At 45.9% G+C, this 9,283-nt stretch overlaps 1 long non-coding RNA gene across 1 annotated transcript; it reads left to right on the top strand.

The window, feature by feature from the left end:
- Positions 1–207: 207 nt before the first annotated feature.
- LOC140694100 (uncharacterized) lies at positions 208–2,113 on the top strand. Its single transcript, XR_012069851.1, has 3 exons — positions 208–481; positions 1,538–1,650; positions 1,859–2,113. It is a non-coding gene; the product is annotated as an uncharacterized lncRNA (long non-coding RNA).
- The last annotated feature ends 7,170 nt before the right edge of the window (positions 2,114–9,283 follow it).

The raw sequence follows: 9,283 nt of genomic DNA, 5'->3' as shown, positions 1-9,283 counted from the left end.
GCGTGCCGGTGTGGTGGCCTTCTCACTGGGGTCACAGGTCGGTTTGCTCTCTTGATAGGACCCACCACATCCCACAACGCACTCCAGATCCCTGAGACTCAGCGTGTGCCATCATCCGTAGCCCTATCCCTCCCTGACCGCTGCCTCTGCTACGCCAAATTTGGCAGCTCGGATCTTGGTCTCAGAATCAACTGTGGGGATATTTTGCGCTGGTTTCTTTGAGTTCTGTCAGCCAAGCATCTGCTGTGCACTCTTCTAACACTCAGCGCATCACCTTCAATCCCATGTCTCCTGTCCGCTTGAGAGTGTGCGTCCAAGTTAAACAGAGTTTCACCTTTGCTGCTCCATCACCAGGGGTCAGACCCTGCACTGGTTTCCATTCCCTGCTTTGCCTTCTCCTGCTTCCAGGGGTTCTGAGGCCTTATCCTGTCTGTGGAAGTAACAGACCTCTCTTCGGCAAGTGTCCTGTGCCAAGGGCTGGGTGAGTGGATGTTTCCATTGCTGTGTACATGGGAGCGAGTGAGCGCAGTTTGCACTGCTTCTCTGCCAACTGGGCATCGATGAATCACCACTTTCCAGATACACTTCCCAGATATGTGATTATTGTTTAGCCCTTTGTTTCTATACAGCCGTGGTGGGAGGGATTTTCCGAAGACTCCAGTTTTGACATTGTGTTGATATCTCATTTGCAGCCTTTAAAAAAGTTTAATAGATATGATTTCCATGTTTTGAGAGTTATACGAAAATGAAGTTAGTTTTTGAAACATTCTAAATCGACCTAGAAGCCAGACTTGTCAATTTCAGTAACATTTTGTCAGTTGTAAGGAAAACATAGACAGATAGAATGCAAAGTAGCAGTCCAAACTGTAAAAGGGTTCATGTCAACTCTTTACTGTTGAAGCCTCCGAAACCAACAGGAACCATGAAATAGCTATTGGAAACATGATATAACCCCCAACCTTGTTTTCACTTGTGCCTGTGGTGCCCTTTACTCCCAATGACACCTACTGGCCAATGTTGGAATTTCAAGGGGTAACATCCCTCTCTAGGAAAATACAAGAGGAAACAAACCAAATATATACATTTAGGTTTGAATCCAAAATCACCTAGAGGCATTATAGCATTGTGAACCCTGCTGCAGCTATGCTAGTCTATTGAGAACCAGGTGTTCTTCTATCAGTGATGAGAGCGCTTAATCATCCGATCATGTTGGGTAAAGCAATTTAACGCAACCGAGTCTGCACCCCCATGATATAGTGCCCACGGGGGCTTGACTCAATGAAAGAATGTCCACATAAGCTGTGTCTTTAATGTCATTGGCGACTTTTACAGTTCCGTTCACTACCTGACTTATAATATTTACCTATACTGTCTTGAAAATCTGAGGCCAAATACATATACAAGTGCAGTCAAAGATTCCCCTCACTTACCACACTCCCTTCACCCCAGAGAAGACACAAACCCAGCATTTGCTGAATCTAGCGGAAGGCCATCGTTTCTTTGTGTGAGATAATTATTCATATCCTATCTATTTCAGTCGAGACTTTTAGACCTTTAAGGAGTTCACTGTTGTTCACAGAGTGTAAAGCTGGAGGAACTCTGATTCGAGGAGGGGCTTGCCCTTCTCGTACTGGCTTCATTGCAGCTCAGGTACTGATCCTTCCAAATGGATGCCTGAGTGGAGGGGAGGGAAGAGCAAGGGCTTGTTAGCTAGGCCCAAACCTGGGAAAAGGCTTACCTGGGCTTGGTGCACTTTGGTCTGAATGGCTTGGAAATGCCCCTTGGGACGTGTGGATGCTCACGACTTCTTCCAAGAACATGAGCGTTTTGATCACCTCTGCCATTTCTTCTCTTTTAGATGTCAGGGATCTTGGACCCGTTCTTGGAGCAGAGAATTGAGGAACTTCCTCAAGTCCACGTTGGCACTCCGTATGTTTCTGCCAGTATCAGCGAGGTTCAATGGCTCTCATGAATGTCTTTCGAGCCTGGTATCCTCTACAGCTGTCTCCAGGCCAGTAATCTCCATTGTAGCAGAACATCTCTCATCAATGTGTTCGCATCTCTCCTCAATCCGTGCAGCCATCTTTTCGGCCAGCTTCTCTTCGTATCTCCCATACAGTCGACTTCAACAGGAGTGGGCATTTCTGAAAGTACCTCGGAGCCTCACCAGTAAGCTGATGGCAGGCAGATCTTCCACTGTCTGCCCTTTCAGGTTCTGGAAACTGACCCGTGAACTCAGGTCTTTGGGCAGCAGCAGTATCTCGAACTGACACAGCTTCCCGGAACAAAGACCTAAGCTAAGCTCCACAGAGGGCGGCAGCCCCTCCATCACACTGATCCACCCACAGAACTCTGCCCGGTTACCTAGGATCCACCGGCCACAACAAGCCTCGCGGTACACACCAACATTCCACCTGGAATCAAACCGGTAACTGCCATCCCCAATGGCTGCTGCATCTTGTCAGTGTTGGGGGAGGGGCTGCATCCGACGAGAGGTTCCTAAGCTAAATGTGATTCTACCCACTAGCGTCCCATGGGCCTCTGTTCTTCCCTCTTTCCTTTTCTTCAGATCTGTATGCACAGTACCAACGGAGGCAAGTGTGTCCATTTTCAGTTGATGGGTTCACACGTCTTTAAACTTTCTAACAGTTCACAGTACACAGAGACCCTCTAAAGGAAACTTATGTTCCTGTAATTTCCGTACACCCGGAATACATATCCGTCGGTTGATTTCTGCTGAAGCACCCGCACTCTCAGGACATGGATCCATTGGTTCCATGGGGGCTGAAATTCCTAGAAATGAAACCAACCCCAATGTGCACTTTACTGTCTGTCTCTTTTGCTCTTAGTACACTTTTGCAGAGCTACTTGTCTTTGTTAAAGGCTTATGTCATTTCTTCTCGAAGTAGGGTTTTCTATGGCATTCATTCATCCTGTTGGAAGACTTGCAAGTCTATATCACGGACTAGGAATCCATTTGACTCCAAATCGGCATTTGGGTTAGGTCACGAAATGCTCTTATTAATCAACTTTCATGAATATAAATGAACGCCTCTGATTTCCGAATAGAAGTGTGCTGAGTACATGCAAGCAGCGACACTGGGTCGATGCGTACTGAATGATCCTTGACATCACCTTGAGTATTTCCTTTGGAATAATCATGGTTCCCTAGTTATATGTCAGCCAACCGTACCCTTTGGGTGCATGTTTGTTTGTTTGATTTTTGTTGGTCTGCTTCTCGTTTGTTTTGCAAACACGTCAGGCCATGCATCTCTCCGTTCGCTTCAAACAGAGAGTCATATAAGCTGATTCACTTAAGATAGTGCTTCCAATCACCTATGATTTCCTGCTTCCCTCTCCCATTTTTAGGGTATTGATATCCTCCTTGCCTTCTTCTGGTTTCTTCTTTGCCACTTATGCTCTCCTTGCATTTCCAATAATGGTTTTCTTCTTTCCATTTCATCTTGCTGCTTTTCTATTCAGGGGAGAATGCACAACCTTTCTTGCAGGATAAGTTTCGAACTGCTGAATTCTTTTAAGATTTGCCGGTCTGTGGAATTCTCTAGCTCTGCAGTTATTAGAAATGGCGGTCATGTGGCCTAGGCTACCCTAGATGGCAGCATTTTGCCCTTCAGGTTATGGCCTGTGTCCTGGCACTCCTCCCTGTCCTGCAATATTGCTGCCGATATATCAGCTGAAACCCCTCTGGAGGTTCTCTTGTGAATATGTTGCTTTCCTCCAGGCGCATTTTAAATCCCTGGGATGCTCATGAACTTCGTTGATTTGAATCATACAGCTGCTGGTAGGTCTATTGGGATTCCACCTCCTTTGGACGCTGTGTACTTCCTGAATTCGCATAGATGATTCTTTCTAGGCTTTCAGCAAGTTTCAGTCTGATGTTTCTACAGATAACTTTTCAGACATGCTTTGTTTCTTTTTCTCTTGCTTTTCCATCTGGGACTCTTACGAATCCTATTCTTTCATGCCTTGTCTTACCCCAGGATTCAACAGCAATGTTTTCATTAGTTTGCACTTGCTTTCCTATGTCTGCTTCTGACCGAGGGTTTACTGTTCCCCTGTCTTCACATTCATTCACGCGTCCCTCTGCATTATTTGGTCTGCTTAGGACTGAATTTTAGCCCTGATATTATCTCATCCACTGAGTTTTCTGATATTATTTGTTTCGCCTTTAGGCTTTCTCTTCCCCTTTTCTGGTATTCTGCCTTTTATGATGCTGAGACACTGTTGTTCTTCAGTGTTTCCCTCACCTCCGTTTTCAATTTTTTCTCTGGATTGCGTTTTGCAGTCTAGTTTTTTGAAAGCTTATCTTTTGGGCCTTCAATCTCTTTGGAATTGAAAATGGTATTTCCTGTTTCTTTTACTGCACTTCTTCACCTCTACTGGTCAGGTAATATCAGGTATCTAATGTAGACTTCTAGGGCTTTGTTAAGTGAAAAATTTGGAATCTTGGCTCTATGCAATTCCATGGGATTTCTGTGAGGACAGTTTCTCCTAGACATTGATGCCATGTCCTGTTCCTGTGTTTGTTGTCTGGTATATCTCCAATTGCTGTTGTTGTCTTTATTGTGAAGAACACCCCATACTAGTTCGATTAGCATAACCGTAGTTTGATTAGGCTTATCTCACAATTTTAAAAGTGCACAGGATACTTCCTCTGGTGGAAATGAAGCTTCTAAAGGTTCTCAGCTCTGCATTCTGCTCCATGTCACTTTGGAGTGTTTCCAAAACTGCAAACTGAGAGTGCGCTTGTGCTTTGTAGTGCCACGGGAATGTCCCAATGAAACCAGTTCTTCCCAGAGCTTCTCTGCCTACAGAAACACCAGTGGAAGCATATCAATGGATGTCACACATCAGGGCCAGTGGAATGATCCCGCAGACCGACCTTGGTGTCCTCGGGGCCGTACCGTGCCGGTGCCATCCAAAATGGAGCATCTGCTTTTGGGAGATAATGCTGAAGGAAATGCTTCATCTTCTCACACTGTGGACTTGGACCACTCTTCCTTGTCCTCTCATCTTTGTGGCACGGGTGCACGAAGGCAACCACAGAGCTGCTGCGTATCCTGTGCCTCAAACGAAACCATAATCCCAGCCCAGGTTATGAATGAAGCAGATCCTAAGGCTTTTCATTCTGATTTCAAACCCAAGGCCACCTAGATCACTCAGACCAGATGCACTATATCTCTGATTCAGCCCCACACGTGCTCTATTGGTAAAATGCCCAATTGGTCCCTGGTCCTGCAGATGCACTGGGTGTGGCCATGGGACATATTGATAAACTCAACCGCGCGTGCCGGTGTGGTGGCCTTCTCACTGGGGTCACAGGTCGGTTTGCTCTCTTGATAGGACCCACCACATCCCACAACGCACTCCAGATCCCTGAGACTCAGCGTGTGCCATCATCCGTAGCCCTATCCCTCCCTGACCGCTGCCTCTGCTACGCCAAATTTGGCAGCTCGGATCTTGGTCTCAGAATCAACTGTGGGGATATTTTGCGCTGGTTTCTTTGAGTTCTGTCAGCCAAGCATCTGCTGTGCACTCTTCTAACACTCAGCGCATCACCTTCAATCCCATGTCTCCTGTCCGCTTGAGAGTGTGCGTCCAAGTTAAACAGAGTTTCACCTTTGCTGCTCCATCACCAGGGGTCAGACCCTGCACTGGTTTCCATTCCCTGCTTTGCCTTCTCCTGCTTCCAGGGGTTCTGAGGCCTTATCCTGTCTGTGGAAGTAACAGACCTCTCTTCGGCAAGTGTCCTATGCCAAGGGCTGGGTGAGTGGATGTTTCCATTGCTGTGTACATGGGAGCGAGTGAGCGCAGTTTGCACTGCTTCTCTGCCAACTGGGCATCGATGAATCACCACTTTCCAGATACACTTCCCAGATATGTGATTTTTGTTTAGCTCTTTGTTTCTATACAGCCGTGGTGGGAGGGATTTTCCAAAGACTCCAGTTTTGACATTGTGTTGATATCTCATTTGCAGCCTTTAAAAAGTTTAATAGATATGATTTCCATGTTTTGAGATTTATACGAAAATGAAGTTAGTTTTTGAAACATCCTAAATCGACCTAGAAGCCAGACTTGTCAATTTCGGTAACATTTTGTCAGTTCTAAGGAAAACATAGACAGATAGAATGCAAAGTAGCAGTCCACACTGTAAAAGGGGTCATGTCAACTCTTTACTGTTGAAGCCTCCGAAACCAACAGGAACCATGAAATAGCTATTGGAAACATGATATAACCCCCAACCTTGGTTTCACTTGTGCCTGTGGTGCCCTTTACTCCCAATGACACCTACTGGCCAATGTTGGCATTTCAAGGGGTAACATCCCTCTCTAGGAAAATACAAGAGGATTCAAACCAAATATATATATTTAGGTTTGAATCCAAAATCACCTAGAGGCATTATAGCTTTGAGAACCCTGCTGCAGCTATGCTAGTCTATTGAGAACCAGGTGTTCTTCTATCAGTGATGAGAACGCTTAATCATCCGATCATGTTGGGTAAAGCAATTTAACGCAACCGAGTCTGCACCCCCATGATATAGTGCCCACGGGGGCTTGACTCAATGAAAGAATGTCCACATAAGCTGTGTCTTTAATGTCATTGGCGACTTTTACAGTTCCGTTCACTATCTGACTTATAATATTTACCTATACTGTCTTGAAAAACTGAGGCCAAATACATATACAAGTGCAGTCAAAGATTCCCCTCACTTACCACACTCCCTTCACCCCAGAGAAGACACAAACCCAGCATTTGCTGAATCTAGCGGAAGGCCATCGTTTCTTTGTGTGAGATAATTATTCATATCCTATCTATTTCAGTCGAGACTTTTAGACCTTTAAGGAGTTCACTGTTGTTCACAGAGTGTAAAGCTGGAGGAACTCTGATTCGAGGAGGGGCTTGCCCTTCTCGTACTGGCTTCATTGCAGCTCAGGTACTGATCCTTCCAAATGGATGCCTGAGTGGAGGGGAGGGAAGAGCAAGGGCTTGTTAGCTAGGCCCAAACCTGGGAAAAGGCTTACCTGGGCTTGGTGCACTTTGGTCTGAATGGCTTGGAAATGCCCCTTGGGACGTGTGGATGCTCACGACTTCTTCCAAGAACATGAGCGTTTTGATCACCTCTACCATTTCTTCTCTTTTAGATGTCAGGGATCTTGGACCCGTTCTTGGAGCAGAGAATTGAGGAACTTCCTCAAGTCCACGTTGGCACTCCGTATGTTTCTGCCACTATCAGCGAGGTTCAATGGCTCTCATGAATGTCTTTCGAGCCTGGTATCCTCTACAGCTGTCTCCAGGCCAGTAATCTCCATTGTAGCAGAACATCTCTCATCAATGTGTTCGCATCTCTCCTCAATCCGTGCAGCCAGCTTTTCGGCCAGCTTCTCTTCGTATCTCCCATACAGTCGACTTCAACAGGAGTGGGCATTTCTGAAAGTACCTCGGAGCCTCACCAGTAAGCTGATGGCAGGCAGATCTTCCACTGTCTGCCCTTTCAGGTTCTGGAAACTGACCCGTGAACTCAGGTCTTTGGGCAGCAGCAGTATCTCGAACTGACACAGCTTCCCGGAACAAAGACCTAAGCTAAGCTCCACAGAGGGCGGCAGCCCCTCCATCACACTGATCCACCCACAGAACTCTGCCCGGTTACCTAGGATCCACCGGCCACAACAAGCCTCGCGGTACACACCAACATTCCACCTGGAATCAAACCGGTAACTGCCATCCCCAATGGCTGCTGCATCTTGTCAGTGTTGGGGGAGGGGCTGCATCCGACGAGAGGTTCCTAAGCTAAATGTGATTCTACCCACTAGCGTCCCATGGGCCTCTGTTCTTCCCTCTTTCCTTTTCTTCAGATCTGTATGCACAGTACCAACGGAGGCAAGTGTGTCCATTTTCAGTTGATGGGTTCACACGTCTTTAAACTTTCTAACAGTTCACAGTACACAGAGACCCTCTAAAGGAAACTTATGTTCCTGTAATTTCCGTACACCCGGAATACATATCCGTCGGTTGATTTCTGCTGAAGCACCCGCACTCTCAGGACATGGATCCATTGGTTCCATGGGGGCTGAAATTCCTAGAAATGAAACCAACCCCAATGTGCACTTTACTGTCTGTCTCTTTTGCTCTTAGTACACTTTTGCAGAGCTACTTGTCTTTGTTAAAGGCTTATGTCATTTCTTCTCGAAGTAGGGTTTTCTATGGCATTCATTCATCCTGTTGGAAGACTTGCAAGTCTATATCACGGACTAGGAATCCATTTGACTCCAAATCGGCATTTGGGTTAGGTCACGAAATGCTCTTATTAATCAACTTTCATGAATATAAATGAACGCCTCTGATTTCCGAATAGAAGTGTGCTGAGTACATGCAAGCAGCGACACTGGGTCGATGCGTACTGAATGATCCTTGACATCACCTTGAGTATTTCCTTTGGAATAATCATGGTTCCCTAGTTATATGTCAGCCAACCGTACCCTTTGGGTGCATGTTTGTTTGTTTGATTTTTGTTGGTCTGCTTCTCGTTTGTTTTGCAAACACGTCAGGCCATGCATCTCTCCGTTCGCTTCAAACAGAGAGTCATATAAGCTGATTCACTTAAGATAGTGCTTCCAATCACCTATGATTTCCTGCTTCCCTCTCCCATCTTTAGGGTATTGATATCCTCCTTGCCTTCTTCTGGTTTCTTCTTTGCCACTCATGCTCTCCTTGCATTTCCAATAATGGTTTTCTTCTTTCCATTTCATCTTGCTGCTTTTCCATTCAGGGGAGAATGCACAACCTTTCTTGTAGGATAAGTTTCGAACTGCTGAATTCTTTTAAGATTTGCCGGTCTGTGGAATTCTCTAGCTCTGCCGTTATTAGAAATGGCAGTCATGTGGCCTAGGCTACCCTAGATGGCAGCATTTTGCCCTTCAGGTTATGGTCTATGTCCTGGCACTCCTCCCTGTCCTGCAATATTGCTGCCGATATATCAGCTGAAACCCCTCTGGAGGTTCTCTTGTGACTAAGTTGCTTTCCTCCAGGCGCATTTTAAATCCCTGGGATGCTCATGAACTTCGTTGATTTGAATCATACAGCTGCTGGTAGGTCTATTGGGGTTCCAGCTACTTTGGACGCTGTGTACTTCCTGAATTCGCATAGATGATTCTTTCTAGGCTTTCAGCAAGTTTCAGTCTGATTTTTCTACATATAACTTTTCAGACATTTTTTGTTACTTTTTCTCTTGCTTTTCCATCTGAGACTCTTATGAATCCTAGTC

The sequence above is a fragment of the Vicugna pacos genome, unplaced genomic scaffold, assembly GCF_048564905.1.
Source record: "Vicugna pacos unplaced genomic scaffold, VicPac4 scaffold_20, whole genome shotgun sequence".
Classification (NCBI taxonomy): Eukaryota; Metazoa; Chordata; class Mammalia; order Artiodactyla; family Camelidae; genus Vicugna; species Vicugna pacos.
The sequence above is the reverse complement of the archived record's forward strand: the minus strand, read 5'-3'. Positions and strand labels throughout refer to the sequence as shown.